The sequence below is a fragment of the Pteropus medius genome, unplaced genomic scaffold, assembly GCF_902729225.1.
Source record: "Pteropus medius unplaced genomic scaffold, Ma_sr-lr_union100, whole genome shotgun sequence".
NCBI classification, from domain to species: domain Eukaryota; kingdom Metazoa; phylum Chordata; class Mammalia; order Chiroptera; family Pteropodidae; genus Pteropus; species Pteropus medius.
The window spans coordinates 10391673-10417069 of NW_024345601.1; the positions used below are offsets into that span (position 1 = coordinate 10391673).

Below are 25397 nucleotides of genomic sequence, written 5' to 3' on the forward strand. Positions count from 1 at the left end.
CATGTTTGAATCCATCCTCTGCAAAGTACCACAGAGTGGAGACATAAAAATGAGAATCCAGCAGCTCCCCATGCAAGAGAGAGAAGTTGGAGAAGCAACTGAAGATAACCAAAGCAGTTCAAGAACTGTCCTATGGATCAGGGAGGTTTGGAGGTTTTATAGCTGCCTCATTGAACCACTCCCTATTTGGCTTTGAGATGTGGCTATTTGCTATGAAAAGCTGAATAAAGAATTATAAAGACAGCAAATCTAGCAACAAATAACAAACACTGATGAGGATGTGAAGAAAAGTGAACCCTCATACGCTGTTTGTGGGATTGTAAACTGGTGCAGCCACTATGGAAAACAAGATGAAGATTCCTCAAAAAATTAAAAATAGAGCTGCCATATGACCCAACATTACCACTCCTGGGCATTTATCTGAAGAAAATGAAAGCACTAATTCGAAAAGATCTATACATCCCTATATTCATTGCGACATTATTTACAATAGCTAGATATGGAAGCATATATAGTACTATTTCATACCTATAATGGAATATTACTTACCAATAAAAAAGAATAAAATCTTGTCATTGTGACAACATGGATAGATCTAGAAGGTATAACGCTAAGTGAAATAAGTCAGATAGAAAAGGATAGATACTGTATAATTTCATTTATATGTGAGACCTAAAGAAACAAAACAAATGAATTTTAAAGAAAAACAGAAACAGGTCCATAGATATAGAGAACAAGCTGATGGTTACCAAATGGGAGGGAGTGCGTGATGGGCGAAAAATTAAGAGAGAGAGAGAGAAGAAAAGTTATAATGCCATGTGGCATTCAATAGAGCACAAAGGAATATTTGTAGGGGCAGGGGGAGGGGCAAGGAGGGGGAGCAAATCTAGGTCAGCAGAAGCCCTGGGTGGATTAATTAGAGAGCATCCATTGAACCAAAGCAGTGAGTGGTTAATAGTTGCAAGTGAAAAACAAGCTGTGGAAAGTCAGGCTCATTCCAGAATTATTCAGGCATGTGAATCTAGCTTTTCATGCATAAATTTTTCAACTATAAATAGAAAGTTAATATCCAAATTGAGATGTTTTACATATTAAATATACCCTGAATTTAGAAGATTTAGGCCTAAACTCTACCTAGAACAACAATAGCAGTGGCAGTAGCTAACATTTATACAGATTTAAATGGCACATATTATGTACCAGGAGTCACTTTAAGTATTCTCTCCTTTCTACCTCTCGTTTTCTTTCTGTATGTATACATATATGTATGATTTACATATATTTGAGTGTTTATACATATGTCTGTATTAGCTTTAATTCTCATAGCAACCCTATAAAGTTGCAGTCATTATTGTTTCTAATTCACGGATGAGGAAAATGAGACATAGGTCTGAGGTTCAAACCCAGTACATCACTTATGGAATGTACATTTGTAACCAGTATGACAGTCCATCAATCATAGGTCAGTGAGGAGAGTGATGAATCCTAACTTTAGGTGCACTGAGTCAGACCTAAGGTCTACCTGCCCAGTGTTTAGTGTCTGATAGGTTTATCCAAGGAGCATGTTTGTGACAAGGAAAAGAAACAGGCATTATTTTCTTCCCTGACTCTAACCACATTCATTTACTCCTGCATTGGACATATGAATTTTTTAAGCTCTCTCGTCTGTTTTTCTTTTCGTTCTAGCCTTTTCTTACGAAAAGGACTTCTCTTCTACTCTTTGCTCTATTGCAAAATTAGAACTTATTAAGAAAACTTGGTAACCTCTGAGTTAACTGATGATGAGAGTTAGGTCTTCCATTTCTGCCTCCCTGTGCCTTCAACTGAGGATAGAATCCAGCTAAGCATAGAGAACATGGAAGAGGTTCCTCAGTCAGCAAGGCTGGGGAAAGAAGGAGAGTGAGATCATTGGTGAGTTGACATAGTTTTAATCCTTATAATCTTGCCCCAAATTAGACCTACAGCAAATAAATAAACCTACTGTCCCTTCCCCAGATCAAAATATTCTCAATTCAAAAGGGCACATTTTGCCAATATCTTTTTCTTCCTATTACATAACAAATACGATGTTGCAGTAGTTTTAGAAAAACTAAACACACAAAATGGAAGACACAAAATTAAACCTCTGGTAATGCCACTGTACCCAAATCAACATTTTTGTGAAAGAGAGGCATAGAAAGGGTATGATGATGTTCATCTGCCACTATTCCCAAATTAACATCTTTGAGGAAAAAAAGCATAGAGGTGGATGATGTCCATCTTCAAATATGTGAAGGAGAAGCATGTAGCAGAGAGATTTCCTCTGATTTGATCATTATGCCAGAGCAAGAATCAGTAGGAAATAATTTAAGGAAGATTTCAAGTCAATAAAACCTTTTCTAACCATTAAAGCTGGTCAAAAATTAAACCATCTCAAGTTCTGGTCAAGATGGTGGAATAGGTAAACTCTGTACTCAACACCTCTCATGATCACATCAAAAGTACTATACTACAGAAAAATCATCATTGAGAACTGCCTGAAGTCTAGCTGAACAGAAGTCCTATAACTAAGAATGTAGAGAAGAACCCACATCAAGACTGGTAGGAGGGGTAGAGATATAGAAAAAGGTGGTCCTACACCTATGTATGGCTGTTAAAACTCAGGAGGAATATTGCGGCCATGGAGGTCCCCCCTGAAAAGCCCTCCATTAACCTGAGTCCCACACCAGGCTCCCTAACCCAGGGTTTCCATGCCAGGGAGAGAAGTCACCATAACTTCTGGCTGTAAAAATCAATGGAGTTTGTAGCTGAGTGAGGTAGAGGGCTGCTGGAATCTCAGGTGTTCCTCTTAAAGAGCCTGTGCATGGACTTACTCATTGACTAACACTCACTCTGAGCTCCAGTGCTGGGCAAACAGTTTGAAAGGTGCCAAGGACAAACAAGAAAAAAACAAATTTTCAGGCCTCAGAGAGAGGGCTGGGGGGCAGCTCTCTCTTAGACAGGGTGCTAGCAGAAGCTATTGTTTCTTTGTTGAGCTCTCCCCCAACCCAGCGAGCAGAGGCAAGCAGGCCCCATATCTGAGTGTCCACCAACCTGGCTAGGACTTCATCCCACCTTGGTGAATCCTTGAGACCCCATCCCACCCAAGTTGCAGGCCACCCAAGCCACCTCCAGCAGCTTTTCCATACACACAGCCTCTCTTGGCTCATGTTGCAGACTTTCCTAAAATCTCTCAAAATTTCACAAACTCCAAACAAGCAGCATCTAGCCTTGGTGTGCCCTGTACCTCTTGCTAAGCAGCTCCTAGCCTGGTACTAGCGGCAGCCAGTCTCAGTTAACTGCTTAGCCTCTCCTGGGCACATCCAAGCCCAGCACAAGAGGCAAACATCTGCAGATCACTTTGTAGCTCCACACAGGGCACAGGCCGAACTTGTCCTACAAAAGAGCCCTTCCCAACAGACCCAAGAATAAACAAACCCAGCTTCAGAACATACCAGAGCACCATCCAACCAACTCCACAAAAGACACACCCATGGGGCAAACTGGGCAGGCACCAGAGCCCTGCTAAAGAGAATCCTGCTCCATAGGGTCAGCCTCTGCACAACAGCTCCTCCACTGTAAACATGACCGGTCCTCACAATCAATGAGCCTGAGGGTCAATCTCTCCCACTGATGTGCAAATAGCAACCAAGGCTCAAGTACAACAGGAGGGCACACACAACTCCTACTGGGGACACACCTGGAAGACCCAGCTCAGGTGACCAGGGAGATTGTGCCACTGGGTCCCACAGAACACATACTACATAAGCCCACTCTACTAAGACTGGGAGACATAGCAGCTCAACCTAACAAATAGAAGTAAACATAGGGAGAAAGCTAAAATGAGGAGACAAAGAAACATGTTCCAAATGAAAGAACGGACTAAAGCTCTAGAAAAAAAAGAAGTAAACAAAATGGAGACAAGCAATCTACCAGATGCAGAGTTCTAAACATTGGTTATAAGGATACTCGATGATTTCAATGAGGACATCAACAAAGGACAGGAAACATAAAAATAGAGATAGAAAACATAAAAAAGAACCAGTCAGAAATGAAGAATACAATAACTGAAACAAAGAATATATTAGAGGGAATCAACACTTGATTAGATGAATCAGAGTATTGAATCAGCGATTTGGAAGATAAGGTAGCAGGAAACAGCCAATCCGAACAGCAAAAAGAACAAAGAATCGAAAAAAATGAGGGTAGTTTAAGGGGCAACATCAAGTGTACCAACATTCATTCATAGGGATACCAGAAGAGAAGAGAAAGATCAAGAAATTGAAAACCTATTTGAAGAAATAATGACTGAAAATTTCCCCAATCTGGTGAGAGAGATAGATATACAAGCCTAGGAAACTCAGAGAACCTCAAATAAGATGAACCCAAAGAGGCCCACACCAAGACACATCATAATTAAAATGCCTAAGGTTAACAACAAAGAGAGAATCTTAAAAGCAGCAACAGAAAAGCAACTAGTTACCTACAAGAGCGCTCCCTTATGGGAGAGTCAGCTAATTTCTCAACAGAAACTTTGCAGGCCAGAGGGATTGGCATAAAATATTCAAACTGATGAAAAGCAAAGACCTACAACCAAGATTACTCTCCTTGGCAAAGCTATCATTTAAAATCGAAGGACAGATAAAGAGCTTTCTAGACAAGAAAAACTAAAGGAGCTCATCATCACTAAGCTTGTATTACAGGAAATGTTAAAGGGACTACTTTAAGAAGAAGAAAAAGAAGAAAAAGATTAAAAATATATCAATAATTAAATGGCAATAACTACATGTCTATCAATGGTTATTTTAAATGTAAATGGATTAAATGCTGCAATCCAAAAATATAGGGTGGCTGAATGGATAATAAAACAAGACCCTTACATATGCTGCCTACAAGAGACTCACTTCAGATCAAAAGACACACAGAGACTGAAAGTAAACAGATGGAAAAAGATATTTCATGAAAATAGAAATGGAAAAAAATCTGGGGTAGCAATACTTATACCAGACAAAACAGACTTTAAAACAAAGGCTATAACAAGAGTCACAGAAGGACCCAGTAATCCCACTTCTGGGTATTTATTGTAAGAAACCCAAAATACTATCCTTATGTTCACTGTAGCATTATTTACAATACTCAAGATATGGAGGCAATTACTCAGCCATGGAAAAGAATAAAAGCTTACCATTTATGACAACATAGATGGACCTACAGGGTATTGTGCTGAGTGCAGTAAGTTAGAACAAGACAAATGTCATATGATTTCACTGATATGTAGAATCTAGAGAACAGAATATATGAACAAATAAAAAGAATTAGGCTCATGGATACATAGAGCATTTTGATGGTTGCTGGATAGTGGGGAGGGTTGAGGGATAAGTGAAGTCAGGGAAGGGATTAAGAGGTACAAATTCGTAGTTACAAAAGTTATGAGGATATAGAGTATAGCATGAATAGTCAAGAAAGAAACTATGAACATTTATACAGAGTTACCTCCATATTTTCCCTAAGCACCTCCCAACCCACCCTATCTAAAATCCCCAAAGTCATCAGGATCAGCTGGTGTCAAGGATGAATATTTAAAGGAGGTTTTTGAAAAAGAAGAAAGATTTTTCCTATACTATACAACATGTTCTGGAGTCTAAAGAAAGAATATTTCCTAATTTTTTTAATGAAGAGAACATCAAAACTGATACCAAAATCTGAGATCAATAGCCTAAGAAAAAAGTTATAAAACAAACTTATTTATAAATATTGATATGAAAAATCCTAAATTAAATATTAATAAGTACAATTTTGCAGTGCATTAAAAAATAATAAATCATGACCAATGAGAATTATAAGATGGTTCAAATATGAGTAGTCAGTTAACATAATTTAAAAATGCAAATGACTAAAAAAAATCAATATATTCAGAAAATGCATTGAATAAAAACAGTATTTCCATTTCTAGAAAATGGAATTGAACGATAATACAATACCACCTCACATTCTTATTTTGGCTAACATTAAAACATCTGCAACTATAAAAAAGATGGCAAGGATCTAGGAAAACAGAATTTTTATATACTCCTGGTGGGAGTTTAAATTGGTCTAATCACTTTGAAGAACAATTTGGCAGTATCTAGCTAGAAAAATTGAAAACCTTCATACTGTGACCAAGCAATTCTACTCTTGGGTGTATATATTCTAGAGAAATTCTTCCATATGTTTGTAAATAGACATGTCCAATCATTTCCATTGCAAAGCTCTTTAAAATATGGGGGGCCCTCTAAATTTCATCAATAAGGAAGCGAATAACTAATATTTGGTATTTTCATACACTAGAATACTATGTAATGGTTAAAATAATGTAACACTCTCTATTCAGTCATATAATTGGAGTTTCGCACACAATGTTGAGTGGAAAAAAGCAAGTTTAAAATGATGTACACCTCGATATTTATGTCCAATTTTCAAACCAAAAACTAAACATTATATATCATTTATATAGAGATACACATGTATGTAAGTGTATCAAATTGGAGTGGAAAAGATACATGCTCGGTTCACATTCTCCTCTGGTTTTGGGGCATGAGGAACAAACTGCAGGTGGAGGCCAAAAAAAAGAAAAAACAAACTCTATGTAATGCCGGTTTTCTCTATAATGCTTTATTTCTTTCATTTAAATTAGGATGAAATAAATGAAGCAAAATATTTCTAATTCTCAATTCTGGTTGGTTGCTATATAAATATATGTCATCATTCATTGTACTTTTGGGTATTTTTCAATTTTTTTGGAACCAAAAAAACCCCACAGTAAATTAAAAACAGAAGGAAAGTCTCTTAATATGATTTTTTAATTATATGTATGTATCTCAAAACAAAAATCAGCACCATTCTTAATAGTAAAACACTATAAGTATCTATATCAAAATGAGTTTTAAAATAAGGATACAAAACTATTAATTAATATGGGTCTAGGGGTTCTAGCTATTAAATTGACCAAAATGAAAAAGTATGTGTATATTTGCATATGTATATGTGTATTAGTGTGTGTACATGAGTGTGCATATGTGTGTGAGTGCATATGTGCATGTGTATATGTGTATGAATGCGTATATATCTGTGTGAGTGGTTATATGCATATGAGAATACATATTTATGTATGCATATATATACATATATATATACATGTGTGAGAGAATAAGTATACGTGTGTGAGATTATGTGTGGATGAGTGTATATGTATGAGTGTACGTAGGTGTATATAAATGTATAAAGGTATGTATGTGTGTATTTATGCATAAATAATCTACATATACTTATATATGTATTTAAATATGTATTATTGTATATACATTTTATACACATGTATAAGCATTTATATATGTGTATGTATATGTGTGTGTGAGTATATGCGTGTGAATGCATACACATGTGTGTATTTGTGTGCATGAATGGATATATGGATATGTACATATGTATATACACACATCAAATCAGAGCAAATACATACCAGGTATTCCATATGTTTGTTCTGCTTTTCAACTAGACTTAATGCTTATTAAGGTCTGAAGCTGTGACTCATTTCTTTTGGAATTTGCACGTAGTGAGTTCTCAGTAATACTTATAGACTTGAATTTGGCTCCAGTATCCCTTAATTTCCATGGACCAGCAAGAATTCACAGACCAAATTTCAGGGCTGTTTTTCTCTCAGTATAAGACAGTTTGTAGTCAGAATAAAAGGTAGAAAATAAAACCCCAGAGATAAATGTGTTTTAAAATGTGTATAAACATAAACATAGTTATTCCATTTTGTCAAATCCATAGCAAATATCAGGTACCAAGAACCTATGATTACCTGTATATATTTTATGGCTTCTTAAAAATCACTAAAATTAGTTAAGGAAAGATAGAGACAATGCTGTGCTGTAGATGATCCACTTTATTAGAAAAACAGAAGAGAATCCATCAGATGGACCTTGTCTCCACTATGGGCCAGTGGGTAACTCACTCATTTGGGTGAAGGTGGCATCAAGAAGCCAATGAAGGTGAGGGAATCCCCTTCATGAATCTTTCATAGCAGGTGATACAGTGGTGATGGTGATGGTGATGGTTATGGCTTTCTGATCCTGTGTAGGAAAGCTGTAAGATCACAGATTCAGTCCCCAGGAAAGGTGGGTGGGTTTTGCAGAGCAGCATCATAGCCCACGCCTTAGCAGATTTGCTTAGCAATTGATCCCTGACACAGAAGACACAGTCAGAGCTTTTGTTCTGTAGGAGAGACATCTAAAAGCAAGAGAGACCATTTCCTCACAAAAGGAGAGGTTAGTTAGTCTCTTATTTTCTTTTCCCCTGGAGGCTGAGTCAGGCAGGAAAGCAACACCTTAAGGTCAGATCTAAGTTGAAGAGGTGAGAATTTCATTTGGGTTCATTTCAGCAGGCTGTAAGACATGCATAACCCAGATGGGCAATAAACCAGGAGATCCGCAGCAGCAGAAGGAATGCCTTATTCCCAAACAGCACTCAGAGCCCAAGAACAGTCTCTTGCATTTTAGCTCAGACTCTCCACCCAGCAAATCAAGCTGTGTTCTTTCTAAGTGGCTAGCTTAAAGAACTGTACATTACAGTGGAAACTCCATTTACTTCATTTACTGCCATTTATAATATTTTCCACTATTTGTAGATAATGAATTCTTCCTTTTCTTTTTTCTTTCTTTTTTTCTTTTTTTCTCTTTTTCTTTTTCTTTTTTTTTTTTTTTTTTTTTTGCCAGACATTATGCAGGCCACTACAGGAGCCAAATGTTCCAGAATTCTTCTCAAATGTGTTACCCTTTATTTTCTATGAGAGCTTTAGTAATTTCTTTGGAAAGGCCCCAATATCAACCAAGTTAACAATGCTAAGAATAAACTCAACTGTCACCTTCATTCCCTTTGAACACCCAGGGGGAAAATGCCACCTTCAAGAGTCTTTCCAATGTGCAGGCTTAAAAAAGACAGGTTAATTAAAATCACTCCCAGGGAAAAAAAAAAACAAAACCCCACCACAGAAAGTTTCTCCCCAGCCCAGTCAAATTCTGTATCACAGTGGTAATCAATCTCCTTTACCTGAAATTCATTTCACATGCAAAACTGAAACCATGAAGTTTGTCAATGGAATTACATTCTTGGAATTGCCCAGCTGAGGAGCATTTTGGAGGGATGTTAAGCAGGAGTCTTAGTAGGAGGTAAGAGGGAAAGAAGGAATATTGCAGGCTTCCTTTTTTTTCACAGAAGCCTGGCAGTTTTCTCAGCTCGAGAAGAGCCAGGCACACATTGCAAATGTGCTGCATGTGTAGAAAAGAACTCACCACTCAGAAAGCTTACTTTTTACCAAATAGCAGCCTCACAGCAAAGCATGACGAACAAAGCCACAACAGCATCTCTTTCATTTTTACACCCTTCAGTCCACCAGCAAATTTGGAGCAATAAATATGCCAACAGTTCATTTGTCTTTCTTATATTCTTTCACTGTTTGCTTTGGCAACAGCCACTACCATGGGGCCAACAGGAAAAGAGGACATACTGAACCAGTAAAAGAAGATGGCAGCCAGCTAACTCTATCACCAAACCCCAACTGGTGAAGAAAATTGGTACACAAGTCATATGATTCCTACTGCTCATAGCCAAGATGTTGGGTGAAACCAAAAAGCTATTCTGGTGGAGGTGGCAAAAAAATGCCATTTCCATACAACTAAACATGGCTACTTATTGGCAGTTTTTTAGAAAATAGAAAGGGGCCTTATTTGATTGTTTGCTAAACTTGTTGAATCTCTGAGGAAATGTTTTCAGTATGCATCAGCACTAGGTACTTCCTTGCTCCAAGGAATCAATCTTATATTTCCTCCTCTGTCAAGGCTTTGGATGTCTATATAAGTATACTTCCTGCTTCAAACAAGGCAGGTGTCCCCAGTTTAGGTGGTCAGTCCCTTCTAGGGTATGCCTTTTTTTCATCCTATGACTTATAACCTCTTTGTGTCTTTATATCAAAAATGTATCTTTTATAAATAAAACATAAACGGACTTTATTTTTTCACCCAGTCTGACAATCTCTGCTTTTTAATCTGAGTGTTTAGTCCATTAACATTTAATGTAATTATTGATTTGGTTGGGTTTGACAATGCATTCTCGCTGCTTGCTATTTGTTTTACTTTTTTGTTGTTGTTCCTTTGTTTCTGTTTTCCTGTATTCATTTGGATTGATTTATCTAGTACCTTTTAGTATTATTTTTTATCTACTATCTTTTAAACTATATTTCTTTGGATATTATTATTGTGGTCAGTCTAAGAATTATAATATGCATTATTAACTTATCACAATCCACTGCGAATTAATATTAGACCATGTCATATCTAATGTATGAATCTTATAACAGTGTTCTTCCTTTTACTTACATTTTATCTTTATGTGATTGTAATCATATAGGTAATAAATCCCAAAATACATTGTTTATTTTTTTGAAATAGTCAATGATATTTCTTTTAAAAAATAAGAAAATAGAAAAAAATTGTATATTTTCTCATGTATTCATTGTTTCTAAATCTCTTCATTTCTTCCTATAGAACATTCAGTTTTGCTTCCATTTGTCCCTCTGAACATTCCTTCCTTGAAAACAAGCCTAAGGCTGGACATGATATAAACCTAACGCACATTGGTGCCTTGTGAAGCTCTAGTTCCAGCAATGGTCCGTAGGGATGTGCAGCAGCCTTCTGGTAATCATGAATACGTATACTACACAAGTGATTTGCAGCAGAGATTTTTAGGGCCCATTTATTTTGGAGGAGAGAAAATGCAGAGGGGATAGAGTAAGCCTCAAAGGCTGTCAAGATAGAAATAATCTTTTCTGAAAGTTAAAACCAGGATCAAAGGGTTTAAGAAACTTAGAAGCTGATTTACACCCGAGATAAAGAACTAAGATTATTCAACATGAAACAAAATGTGTTGAAAACCATTGATTCTCCCTGACAGGGCTACTCAGTCTAGGGAGGCAGCATGGCATAGAGGTTAAAAGTGTTGGCTCTGGTGTCTGACCTCTTGAGTTTGACTCCTGCCTCACTACTTACTGGTAGTGTAAACTTGGGCAAGTTCATTGACTTTTCTGGCCTTGTTTTCATATCTGTAAAATGGACATGGTGATAATAGGACCCACCTCAGAAGATCATTATTGAGGGAGCATCCATAAAGCACTTGGAACACTACCTGGCACATCTCTAGTATGCAATAAACATTAGCTTCTACTATTATTGTTACTAGGTGGCACTTCATGTTGCTTCTAACTATAAGATTCTGTTTTGCTGAGTCTTCTCTCATCCATTATGCTTGAGGTTCAAAGCAAAAATAAGATATTTGTTTTTATATTGTGCTTTTTTTTTCACCCAACCTCAATATACACTTATGAAACACTCAGTAATTTTTGCTTAAATTCTTGATTTGCAACACTGAAGGAAACTATTTCTTTTGTTAAAGTAATCTACCAAGACAGGAACTATGGCACAAATATATCATGTTATATTTTCACCAATGAAAATACAAATACATTCGTTTTTATCATTGATGGAAAATGCCATTTCTTGTCAATAGAAAACTGAATACCATAGATGAAAACAGACCGACTCCTCGATATGTGCTTTTGAAAAGTGGTCAGCCATGAAAGAGATAAGATTTAGTCTCTAAGTAATCAGACAATTAGAAACAAGAGAACTAACTTATGGTGATGACTTATATTACCTACTAAATACTGATAGGAAATTTAAAGTTTTAAGCCATCTTCATGATGGTAGCGACTAACCTCATTCTACAGATGTCATACTGAAGTTGGATAAACTTAAATCATTTACACAACTACACAAATGTGCCTCCCACAGCCATGATCTTTCCAGTATAGCAAATGCTATATCATGCTCATAGGCAACAGGAGAACAGTGACATTTGAATGTGTTAGGTCCGGAGTACTAAACATAAGTTTGAATAAACTCAGTTAATGAAGAATAGAACATATGGAGGTCAGGAATGCAGTCAACCAAAAAAGGGAGTTGAGGAAAAAAATCAAGTTAGGTCAGGCTTGAAGTGCGTTCCTCAAAAGTAGACACAGAGTCAAGGGCTGATTTTAAGTAGTTGATCTGGGAGGTAAAGAAACCAGCAAGAGAGTGAAGAAATCAAACAAGGAAGGGAAGGCAGCCAATAAAGTCTGCATTATGGAGCAAGTTACTACTGTGGGCAACTGAAGTTTAACCCCACTAGGAACTCTAGGAACCAGTGTAAAACCACGAACCTCAGAGTTATCTCATCCAGAGGGTGAGGGAGGTAGAGTGTTTATATACCAGTTTAATCTATTTTTGTCTGTCAGTCAGTGGTTAAGGGCTGTTTCTGTTGATGCTAATTCCATGGAGCTCCAATCTGACATTCACCTGAATAGAATGGCCTTTGATGGCAGGAGAATGCTTTCAAACAAAAAAGAGGTATGTGCTGGCAGTTGAGAGATGGGTCAGTATACATTGAAATGGTAAAGGCCAAAGTCAGAAATTCAGCTTCAAAAGCATCAAAAATGGTGGTAGGTTGATGGCCCAAAATTTGCACACACATAAAGCTAAGAAACAAGAAATCATTGATTCAGCTTTATAGAAACTCTACATATTTTCTAGATCAACACATTTATTTTTGTACTGAAGTCACAAAAGTCAAGAAGAAAATTGCCCTTGGATGTTCAAAGTACTAACGGCAAATTAATATTTTAATTCCATGGATTCAGACTCCAGTATTCTCATCGATTGCACCATACAGAGAACTGTGATGCATTTTATTCTAAATTGATCCAGGCAACATCCTTTTTTAAACTACTGGGAAAGGCAAAAAAATTAATTTGAGGAAATAAATGGGGTCTGGGTTGCAAATTTATATAAGGAAGTAAGTAGCAGAGAGGAAAATAGAGAAATTAAAAGTCACAGTAGGAACTCCTATATACTATTGGTAGGAATGCAGAATGGTACAGCCACTTCAGAAAACAATTTGACTGTCTCTTAAAAGGATAGTTTGGATTTCAATATTATAATAAGGAATTGGAATATTAAAACACACACTTACCATATAATACAACAATTCCACTGTAAGCATTTATCTAAGAAAAATAAAAACTAACATTCACACAGAAACCTATAAGCCAATATTTATAATAGCTTTTTCATAACCATCAAAAACTGGAAGCAAACTGCTAAATGTCTCTCAACTACAGAATGGATAAAGTTTGTACATTCATACAATAGAATACTACTCAAAATCAAAAACGACTATTGATCTATATATACGACAGCATGGTGAATCTCAAATGCATCATGCTAACTAAAAGAAACCAGACTCAAAAGGCTATACTGTATGATTTTATTTATATGACATTCTTGAAAAGGCTGGATGTGTGGGGAAGGATTGACTACAAGAGTATTTTGCAGATAATGAATATATCTTGATTGTGTTGGTGGTTACATGAGTGTACATTTGACAAAATTTATAGAATTATACACACACACAAAAAGAGAATTTTGTTGTGTTTTTTTAAGTAAATCGCTTTTTTAAAAGGCAATGGTAGTTTCTGACAGCAGCAAGGAACCTCAGTCAAAGTCGAAAACTAAACTCAGGATACTGGGACTGAAAGTTCCACCCTCTTGTGCTTCAGCCATTGGCAGCAGCATCCAGGCCCTTAGTAACTGAGACGGTCCACGATTAAAGCAAAAATATTTGCAGACTAACAGATTCTTTGAACTTCTATAAGACTACACCTCCAACTCCATGACAGAGCCAAATCATGTGGATTGAGTGCAGTCCAGTACCACAAAAATGACAATCATTCAATGAGATAAATAACAAATTTTTTAAAAGCAGAATATCAGATTTTTTAAAGGGTGGAAACATAACATCTGCCCTGGAGACTAGGAGTCACATGGATGGTAAAAGTGTCTTTGATTGAACATGAAGAATTTAGAGTAGTGGAAGAAACAAAGACTATGGAACTGGAAAAAAAAAATTAGTTTGACCTCTAGATTTGACTCTGGCTCATCATATGACTATGGCAGATCAAATTTGGGGCCTCAATTTCTCCTACTTCCCTCCACAGAACCTTGTTTTTGCCATATAACTTCATAGTTCTTCCCCTTGTACTCTGGGTATAGGGTACTTCTCCAATCCTTAACTTTAGGCTTAGTAAAAAGATATGTTTTAGCCAATGGAATGTGGATGGAAGTGACAACATGACAGATCTGAGGACCCACTTTAAGTACTTATAAGCTTCTGCTTGCCATCTTACGTTTTTGCCATCTCCATGAAAAGAGCGTCTCTTGTGCCCCTAAATGAATTCACATGATGCAGGCCATCCCAGCTAATCTCCTGAGATATATGCTAGAATAAATGAATCTGCTTTTAAGTCATTGAGTTTGAGGAAGTTTGTTATGCAGCATTACTATGACAACAGCTAATTGATACAATGATCTCAGGTGAGTATCTTTATATCTCATTTATCCATTCACTCATCCAAAATATATATTTATCACACATACACAACATGCTAAGGACTAGAACAGGTGCTAAACCTCTGAAAAGCAATGAGCCTAATTGTCCCTTCTACGTGAAACTCAAAGTTCACTAACATGTGGGTCCAAATGAGGTCATTAATGCACATATTTTTTCAGCTTTAAATCTCCCCCTGCTTATACAAGAAATACAGTACATAAGCTGATTCCTAGTAGGTTCTAAATTAATTTGGGCTGCATTCATCTGACATCTCTCAATCCACATTCTGTTGCACTTTGTGCCTACTGACATCCACATCTTTAATTTGGTCTTCATGGGCTGCACTTAATTGTGGGATCCCACAGTATTGAAACATTTATCTGCGGTACACACTAGACACATGGGGCCACTTAATTAAAATTCAGTTTCTCAGTCACATTAGCCTAATTTTAAGTGCTTAGTAACCCCATGTAGCCAGTGAATACTGACAGCACACATATAGAATATTTTCATCATAACAGAAAGTTCTACTAAACAGCATCAACTAGAGTTCTAGTTTGCAGATATTGCACTTTTCTTCCAGTGGTTCATATATGCTGTCAGAGTGTCATGTGCCAACCTCAGTGCTAAACCCAGGACCAACATCAATACAGGCCCCACTGCAGAATCTGCCTCATCACAATGTTTCCTTCTGTTGGAAAAAAATTCTCACTGGGGTCTGCAGAATCCCTCCATAAAAGTTGGCTTTTGTAGTAACCCTTCCCCCTGTCAAGTCCATTCCAATTCAAGTTATTTTCCTTCTACAGGAAATGTTTAGAATCCAATGAAAATCAGTCATAGTAATCTAAAGGAAGACATGTCACCCAATTTCTCCTGTTTTATGTGTTCATACTTCAGATCCAGCTAAGCAGGACTGAACTCACATGGAAATTATAATGCTCAGGTGTTGATGTGAAGAATAAATAAAATAATATGTGTAACATGTCCAGTGTAGGATGAGGAGCATAGCAGATATCAAAAAATAATACTTTCCCTCTATCTCAATTGTGTTAGCATTGTACATAATTTTCTGATGCTTGAGACTGCCTGATTCCATTACAGTTTCCAATTAATGCCCACCCGGACAAGTTCATAGGTAACTGGAAATGACAGCACTATCCACACTCTTAACTAGGACCCACCATTATCTTCTTTCGACTTCATCGAGATCTTATCCTTTTGCCACCAGAGAAGTAGAAGGAAGAGAGAGACTTCTCACTGGAGAGTCTTGACTCCAACTGGGTGGCCACTAAATGATTCCAAATGGCTCTGAAGGAAACCCCAAGACTTCTCTTGGCTCCCAGTAGCTGCTTTCAAAAACATAACATGGCCATAAGAAACAATCCCAACCTCTCAGCTACTTCTATATCGATCTTCCTTCCTTAACCTTTGGGGTTCTTCAAAAAATTAAAATAGAAGGAAGCCGACCTGGGAAGAATAAGATCTGCCTTGAAAGAAGAATAGTTAACCAAGAACAAAGCTGCAGGAGGTTGTGTTTTCTTCTAAGCTCCTTGGAATGTCATGTCTTGGACGAACTGATCAGCACAGCACATCGTTCCCAAGTTTCCAACCCCAAAATATTTTTCTTAATTTTAAATCTTTGAAGGAGAAATGTTACATTTGCTTCATAATTTTTTACTATTGAATGTGATGGAAAGAGAATACTAGCTCCTGCCTCTTGTCCCCAAAAAGGAGTCATGCCAATGGAAAAAGCTGAGACTTTGCTTTTTTCTACCCATCTATTGAGATTTTCAAAGTATACCACTCAGAAAATATTCCTACTTGAAAAGGATTTCATCCCTGGTACTTATGGCTTTGATGACTAGGCTTGAAAAAAAAAACACTTATAATTCTTAAGTAAACTCTCAGTCCTTCCAAGATTCCAGAACCTAAATACCCCCAGACGCTTCCTCTTAGAGGAACTGGAAGAATAAATTTGTATTTGCCATTCTCTGAAAATGCTGATCACCAGACCAAACTCCTTTGAATAGTTCTTTCAAACTGTAATGCATCTTATCATACTGTGCATCACATTTTCTAGCCAATATTATTAAATTTTTGTTTATTCTTATTTACTTCATTTTCTTCTAATTCTACATTTTCTCCATTTTAGTTTGTACATTGTGGCATACTCCTTTTCTGTCTATTCACTTCCTATACTTTTTCTTTCATTTGTTTCCTTCTTTCTGTGATACATAAGATCCCTGCCTCTCCCTTGGTCCTTCCCATCTCAGTAAATAGCTAAAACAACTGCCCAGAGGCTCAACCCATAAAAGAAGGACTCATCCTTGATTTCTCCTTTTCTCTCAGAGCCAACATCCAGTTCATTAATATGGCCTGCTGAATTTGCCTTCGAAACATTTCCTGAATTCATTTACACCTATTTCCTTTGCCCCACTACCTTGTTCCAAGACATTATCTTTACAATGACCTACTAACTGATCTCTCTGCTTCCACATTTATTCTCCTATAATCCAGTCTTCACAAAGCAGTTGGAATGATCTTTTCCAATATATATGTATTATATTATACTCCCATGTATAAACTCACCAATAGCTTCCCTTGAGACTTAGAATGAAATCAAAATTTCTTAGAACACCTTACTATGGCTCTGAAGGATCTACCCTGTGTCTGCCTTCCAATCTTATCTTCTGGATTCATTTCCTATCATTCTCCCACTCTAGCACACTGGCCTTTCCTTGGCACTTTAAATTGCCAACTTTCTTCTTACCTTAAGACAGTTGCATTAGCTGGTCTCTGCCTGAAACAGCATTCTCCCAAAACTCCGAATGGCCAACTCATTTTGACCTCCAAGTCTATGTCACTTTGGAGAGGACTTCCCTGATCACTCAAATTAATACAGCTCTCAAGTCATTTGGATTCCATCTCCCTAACATATATTTTTATAGTATTTTTCATATCTAATGTTTGCTGGTTTTATTTTTTGCTTATTGTCTGCCCCTCTACAGTAGAATATTAGTCTCATTAGAGCAAGAACTTTGTCTGTCTTATTTACAACTACATCCCCAACACTGAACTGTGATGAGCACACAGTAGGTGCTAAATTAATATTTTTTGAAGGAAAAAGCAAGTAACCCTTTCCAAATGTTTTCTTCTTCTAATCCGAAGGTTGGAGATGGGAAGGAGAATAAATTGATTCTTTAGGGTAAATGTCCCTCACCTCAATCAGAGAGATGAAGTCACTCTCTTGAAACAGAATAGGAAGGGAAATAAAGTTAAAATTGATTTAGCAATTTCTCTGTGTTTGACTGGCTCTGTGTTTAATTCTCCGAATGCATCATGGAACATGTTTGGGGACCTAGGACTTGAATCTCAGGAAAACTTCAGAGTTGGGTAGCAACACTTGTGGTTTTGGAGAATATTAATTTCATTTATTGAGCACCTACTACCTACCAGATATTGTAACATGACTTTTCACCCTAGGTATTATCTCCATTATATAGGTGAAGAAATTGAGATAGAGAACTCAAGTAAGGTGTTCAAGGTCACAGAATAGACAGGTAGCTTTTGGGATATAATAAAGATACAGAGCCAGTCCTTTAACTGCCTCAAAATCCTTTAATGCCTCTTAAATGCCTGGAAGAGCGATAATAAATGTCTTGATCATCATAGTTTACATTTCTGTGCCAAGTACTTTATAATCATTATTCTGTACAATCGTAAGTATAGGTCTGTGTTTTTTAACACTCTTGACCATTTCGAAAGAAAGCAGAAGCTCAGAGCAGAGGTTCTCGAATTTTGGCATGTACCAGAATCACCTGGAAGGCTTTTTAAAATCTAGAGTGCTGGGACGCATCCCCAGAATTTCCAATTCAGTATGTTTGTGGTAGAGCCCCACAATTTGCATGAACCACACTTTAAGAACTACTGGCTTACAAGAATTACATAGCATTTTTAAGACTCCAACCCTTCAAAGAGTCTATTTACACCCTAAGCCTTACTGCTCTTAACTTTCAAAGGGGAGTGCCTGCCCACTCATAACCAAGGTATGCTCCCACTGGGCCACAAGAGCCAATTGCTATCAACTCCTCACAATTCATATCAGCGATGCCACATTGATAGCTTCAAATCAGCTATGGTGGGAGTATTTACACCATGGAAATTGGGAAACACCAAATCAAGGTTGGTTGGTTTGTTTCCAGGAAGCCAGTTATTAAACTTTCACCAGTACATCACTGGGCAAGACCATGCCTACAAATTTCTCTGCTCACTCTCTATCCTCTTAGAAAGAATTCATCAGTGACCTGTGACCACTGACCACAACTGTGACCAGGACGGTGGCACCCATTTAGTCATAACAGTTTTTAATAGCACATTCTCACGTAAGTCCATTTACTTTCCTCAGTTTTTCTTTAAGAATTGATCGATTTCAATGTAAAATTACTCCCCTGGAAATGATGGGCACAAGCCAGCCCCACCATGGGTTCTAGGGAGCTGCAAACTTCTGTGTAAAGTCACCTCACCCATTCCATGCCTTCATTTATATTTCTAACAAGTATTTTTGAGCCCCTTTTTGCCAGTTGCTAGATTAGGCAAAGGGGAGAAGATCATGGTAGGTTCTGGCCTCGAGAAGCAAATAGTCTCTCAGGTAGGCTTGAGAAAGAACGATTCCAAATTTTTAGACAGAAGAAAAACTAAAAGGAAACTTTATCTGGGAATTCTGATTAGGGCTCATATTTTTTAAGAATAACACATTCATATACGTAATACAAAATTCTAAAGATACAGAAGGATGCACAATAATTCTCTCTCACACCTCTGTCTTTCAATCACTTCTGGAAGAAAATATTACTTCAACTTTTTGTGTGTATCCAAAGACATTGTATGCACATGCAAACAAATACATTTTTTTTTTGTACTAATGATAAATTACAACACAAACTATTCTGCACCATGCATTTTTTCCATAACAATATATCTAGGGCATTATTTTACACCAGTGCATAAAGGAAAATCTGCCTCATTCATTTTAACCACTGTATGATTTTGTGTGTTGCACCATAATGTATTTATCCAGTGCCCCATTAATAGTCATTTGGAATTGCTCCAACCTTTTGTAGTTACAAATAGTGCCACAATGAATAACTTTGTGTATTCATCAATTCACCCATGGGTGATATTTCTGTAGGATAAATTATTAGAAGTAGAATTCTAGGTCAAAGGACATTTGCCATTTTTGTAGCCAGTACCAAATTGTCCCTCAAATTGCTTGGTCCCATTTACAAGGCCACTATAATGTGTGAGAGTTCCAGTTTCTTCACATCTTTTTGACCAAGTATAATATGAAACATTTAGGTGTTTGCTAATCTGAGAAGTGAAAACTATCTTATAGTTTTAATATGTATATTTATTATTATGGATGAGTTCGAGTGGCTTTTTATGCATGCAGGATTAATTTGTTCCATAATTTTCTTTTTAGTGAACTACCTGATCATATCTTTTGTCCATTTTTCTTTTAGGTGTTGTTCTATTCTTATTAATATGTAGCCACTCTTTATATATTATAGAAATCTCCCCTTTATCTGATGTAAATTATAATTTTTTCTGTATGCTTATTAGAAACTGAGGGAAAAAACAGATAACCACAGGAACTTTCTCCTTTAGCCAATAACTACCCCCTATACTTAAATACATTTGAGATGAATAAGAGACTTTGTGTCCAGAAGCCACAGATAATATTAAAAGTATATGTCTCCATTGAAACAACAGTTCTGTAAAATTGTGGCAATAGGCAAAAGCTCTGACCAGAGTACTTGACAGTAACATGTAGAATCTCACTCCTGAACTAAACAAGGAAAAGAATCTCAGAGTGCTAGACCAGAGAAGTGATAGATAGGGAGCAGCTTTAACCCATCCTCTCAGCAAATGTCAGAGTGGATTGCTAGAATGGTCTTGGGAAACTTTCTCACTTGTTTATTTTCAAATGCCTTTGAGAGCCCATGAGAGGGAGCTAGATAAGAATAGACAGAGTTAGAGATGGTGAATCCACTAGCCATGGGGGGCTCACATGAATCTTTAAAGAGACTTCCACTCCTACTCTCAACCCTATCAAGACATTTGCCAACTGGAAAAGAGGATAGCATGAATTATCTCCACATATGTCTCTGAATTTCTGGGCTTAGTTTTGATGGCAGCTTTCTTTTATGATTCGACAAATATGTTTCCCACAAATAAGCAACTTTCTGCTTCAGCACAGGTTTGCCAGCTCTGAGCTAGTGCCAGAGCTGTCTGGGCTGTCCTTTACTCCAAATTAATGTTTACTTAAGTACTATTTTCAGAAAGTGGGGGTTGCTCTTGTTTATTTCTGACAATCAAGTTTTACCAAGACTTCTGGCTAAGAAAACACCTTATAAGCCTCAAAATTCCAAAGAGGCTCAGTAAAACCTGAAGGAGAGAAGATAAAGCTCTCGATAGGTGCCAATGTACTAGGGCTCTGATCATCAGAGCAGCATAAAATCCACATTTCAAGGGACTGAGAGATGGAATTCCTCAATCTCTGAAAAATGGTCAGGAGACAGCATCTTCTGGGAAAACTGGCAATCAAACCCCTTGCTGCTATGGAGAACATCTGAAAGTATATGCATTGATCTACAATTTCATGGCTCTTCCTGCACCCTGCCACAAAGTAACATCTCCAAAAATACAAATGGAAAGAAATGGTAGGCCGACCTTATGTTGTGCAAAAGCCAAGATGGAACTTAAAACGACCTTGATACCCCAAAGGCAAGCATAACTCTCAATTTCATGAAGACCGGATAATATTTCCTGCTTCTTTTTCTTCTCCCGTAGTTCCCACAAGGCTTACTACACAGTAGGTGTTCAGTGGGCAAGAATGACCAAGAAGGCCCTTCCACAAAATGCCCCAAATGGTTCCAGCAACATTTTCCTCTCTTCTGTACTCCTAGCCATGTCTTGCCCATTCCTTAAGTACCATCATGATTAGCTTACTTTTAAGAAGTCTTCCTTGCTGTTTATTTTAGTCTTCATTGATCTCACTCTGTGCTCTTCCCACTTCTTGCACGAGGGTCTGAACAAATTCAGCAGTTAATATAGTTCATTTTGTGTAATAATTGACTTCTTTATTTCTGTGTTAATCTTGATGTCACAGCTACATAAGCAGCTCTCTAAGCAAAAGAATATTTATATTTATGTATCCCTGACAGCAGGTAGAAAAAATGAATTTTGGAGCTTCATGTTCCAGGTTTCTCATGTTCTTCCCTCTGCCTGAAACATCTCCTTCCATCATCTTTCAGGCCATAGCTCAGCAATATCTCCCATTAGGGAGGCTCCTCTGAGGCCCAGTATGTATCTCTATGACTATATGGTGATTGCTGCCACATTAATTATACTATCTATCTATTAGTGAGTAATAGCTGCACACAAATCTCCCCCAAACTCAGTGGCTTAAAACATTAGTCCATTTCACTGTGCCTAGCTGTGCTTGCTCATGCAACTGTGATCAGCTATGTGGGCACTAGCTGGTCTAGGATGGTCTTAGTGGGGCTGACTTGGCTCTGGTCCATGTGCCTCTGGTCTCCATCCCCCAGCATGCTATCCTGAGCTTGTTCACAAAGGAGCAAGGAGTCAAGAGTCAGAGCTGACGCAATGACAGGTAACAATAACAGGACAAAACTGGCACAGAGCAGTCTTATTTGTTAGATGCATATATGAATTAATTAACTAATAGCACTGAAAGGAAAGGAGAGGAGGGATGAAAACTCTCATGACTGAGTACCTATGAATAGTTGAATATTTTATTTAATCCTCCCAATATATTTCATTGGTTGCAGAAGTAGTATCAGGACTCTTGCCACTGGTACTGTCAACTTTAAAGTTGGTTTTCTATATGCCAGGCACTATTCTAATTGTTTTCTGTGAATTAGTCAATAAATTGCTACACAAACAATATGCGGTAGGTATTGTTATTGTTCTATATTCCAATATACAGATAAGAAAACTAAGATGCAGAGAAATTAAGTCACCACCACAACTTCATTGCTCAGAAAAGCAGAGGTGGTTTCGAATCCACCCACTCTGGCTCAAGTCAAATATTTCAATCACTACATCATATATTATCTCAGAATGTGTTGTTTACAATCTTTCCCCATCCCGGCTACTAGAAGAGCTTTCTACTTCACTAGGGTTGTCCAATACAGTAGCTGCTAGCCACATGAGGCTATTTAGATTTGAGCTGAAACTTAATGAAATTAAAGATTTAGTCCTTCAGTCACACTAACCACATTTCGAATGCTCCATAGTCCCAGGTGGCTAGTGTCTACTAACCAGGATCGTGCAGAGAACATCTCCTTCATCACAAAAAGTTCTATTGGACAGCACTGCTCTAGAGTATTCCACTCTCAGAGAATTTTCCTGAGGTCACAGGGAGAAGTAAACCTGATGAGGACGCAGTTAAGATCAAAATAGAATATACTGTCATATATCCATGTACCAGCTATGTGGGAAATGGACAACTTGAGTCTTAGGGACCTTGAAAGTAAATATGATCATGTGGGGGGCACTGAAGCACTGCAAGTTGTTTCTCTAATGAATATGACTTGTGTTTGCTATTTTGTTAAAATGCAGAATTCACACAAGCACATGAATTATCCAGTTTTCCTATTTTGTTATTCCTATTCCTATTTTGTTAACATGCAGAATTCATGCAAGCACATGAATTATCCAGTTTTCCTAAACCCATGTGATTTGTTTTCTAAGGAGCCCTATGCCTTGGTCCCCCCATTCTCAATTTTCTAAATGTAAACACCTATACAGCAAGGTAGAGAGGAGCATATTATCGGTATAGAGAAGATCTCCAAACAAGGTGAGGGAGGGAGGCGGAGAATATAAAGAAGATCCATGAGAAAACTTTTCTAGAAGAAAAGTGGGAGGAGCCAGAGAGCAAGATCAAGGGGACTTTTAGAACATCTGACTTGCAGATTTACAGAGCTGGCCTAGCCTTCTTGCTTCTCTAAATTTCACTTTGAATTTTATGTTAAATAATTCCAAACAGCTGAGGAAATTTCAGCTACGCTATCTGAATATTGCTGTTTTCACTCATCTGCTTTATACCCCTTTATTTAAATCCCATGGTCTGCTCTACAAATTTGATTAAGGTTTTCCTGAAAGCTTACATGGTATTGAAAGTTGATAACAATAGCTGATACTCAGAAGTTTGCCTTTCTTTGCGCCTTTTTTGCAACTTCCCAACAGCATTCTGAGAGCAAGCACCACCTAGCCAATAGATGACCCCCTTCTTTCTGCATCTGGGCATTTCCAAGAGTCCTCAACTACTGAGGAATTACAGTGAGAGCCCTTGGGGTCACCCTTGAAGAGTTATCCTTTTAATGTCTCAAAAATCAATCTTTCATGTTTTGGAAAATAAACAAAATTAGGACAAAGCACATGCCATAATAAAGAGGTTGACTTCACTATCACCCTCTTTTATTGTAAAGTCTGCTAAAAAGTGCCCTATGTTTTATGGTTTGCAAAATATGATGTTTCCACAAACTAAACTTTAACCCACTAATGGCATAGTTAAATAATCTGATATATTTTTTTAGTGCAATTCAGCCCCTTGTCTTTTCTCTTCCTCTTAGGAGAATATAGTTAGACCTGAACTCAGATGGTAAGAATGTAAAATCTGTTTTAAAAAAAGAATAGAATCTTGAGGGGAGATGTACTACTAATTTTAGAGCACTGCTCAAATGCACTTTAACAGGTTTACAAAGTCTTTGTGGTTAGATTCCCCACCTTTTCCATCAAGATGGTCATTTAATGCCTGTCATATTTTCACTTAATACTATAAGCCCCATACATCCAGGCACATCTACAGTCTCAGCTTTATCAAAAAAGCTTGAGAGGAATATGATCAGTGGCGAAGATTAAGGGGGCTTTGCAAACAGAGGAAGGCATATTGGCATATTCCATGTTAATTGCTAATCAGTTTCAGCCAATATGGTACTGTGCCAAGGCAGCAGGCCTTATCTAACATGAAGAGGAAAGTCATGCTTTTCTGGGGTACAATATGTCTAAACAGAAGAATAACCCAACAACCCCAGGTGACTAATTTCTCTATAAATATAATATTGACATAATAGAGGCCTTTTTAATGGGATTATAACTACCCAGACAGCTGCTCTGCTAGTTGAGGAGAACATGGTTGACAAAAAGGATTTAAAGGAAAGAATAGAGGAAAATAGCAAACCTCCAGCCAGGCACACTTAAATGACCTCATTGCTTCAAAATAATAGGATCACGTTGCTGATACAAAAAGAAAAGCCAATACGCTTAAAGCAATCGCTTTTTGCACGCTCATCACCATTTCTCTCCCACTGTTCAACTGAGAAGCCCCCATTTCCCTGTGCCAGAAGCAGGCCTTCCAAAGCAAAGGCCACAGTGTCTACTACAGTGTTCTTTAAAGGAATTATGTTTGGATTTAAAAGGCCTCTAAAGTGGATATGTTCCTTGCTTCTACAGCCAGGCTAACTTTTATAATTTATATAAAACTTTTCAAGTTTTCTTCAAAAAAAGCCATTCTCTCAGATGTCCACTTTTCAAAGAAAAAAAATAAGTATATAAAACAACTGATCGAGGCAAAGAAAATTGTCTTAAAATTCATTTCCACAATTAAATCACGCTCTAAGTTAAGAATAAAAGCAAAATATAATGGTAGTATCCTTTTATTGTTGTCCATTAAGAAAAAAGTGATGAAAAATATATGGTATTGTCTACATTCTTTTAAGGTTCACAGAAAAGAATGCCTTTAGATAAGACTTGAGAAAACATAGAGTCAAATCCATGAC

The 25397-nt window shown here is 37.3% G+C and overlaps 1 long non-coding RNA gene across 2 annotated transcripts in view; it reads right to left on the reverse strand.

Moving 5' to 3' along the window:
* The window catches only part of LOC120611904 (uncharacterized), a 162553-nt gene that overhangs the window by 53678 nt on the left and 83478 nt on the right, over positions 1 to 25397 (reverse strand). Inside the window, exon 3 of one of the 2 annotated variants that reach the window (XR_005655318.1) lies at positions 21544 to 21622. The exons of the other annotated variant lie outside the window; for it this stretch is intronic. This is a non-coding gene — a long non-coding RNA (uncharacterized LOC120611904). The remainder of the gene's footprint in view (positions 1 to 21543; positions 21623 to 25397) is intronic. 2 annotated transcript variants of the gene reach the window in all.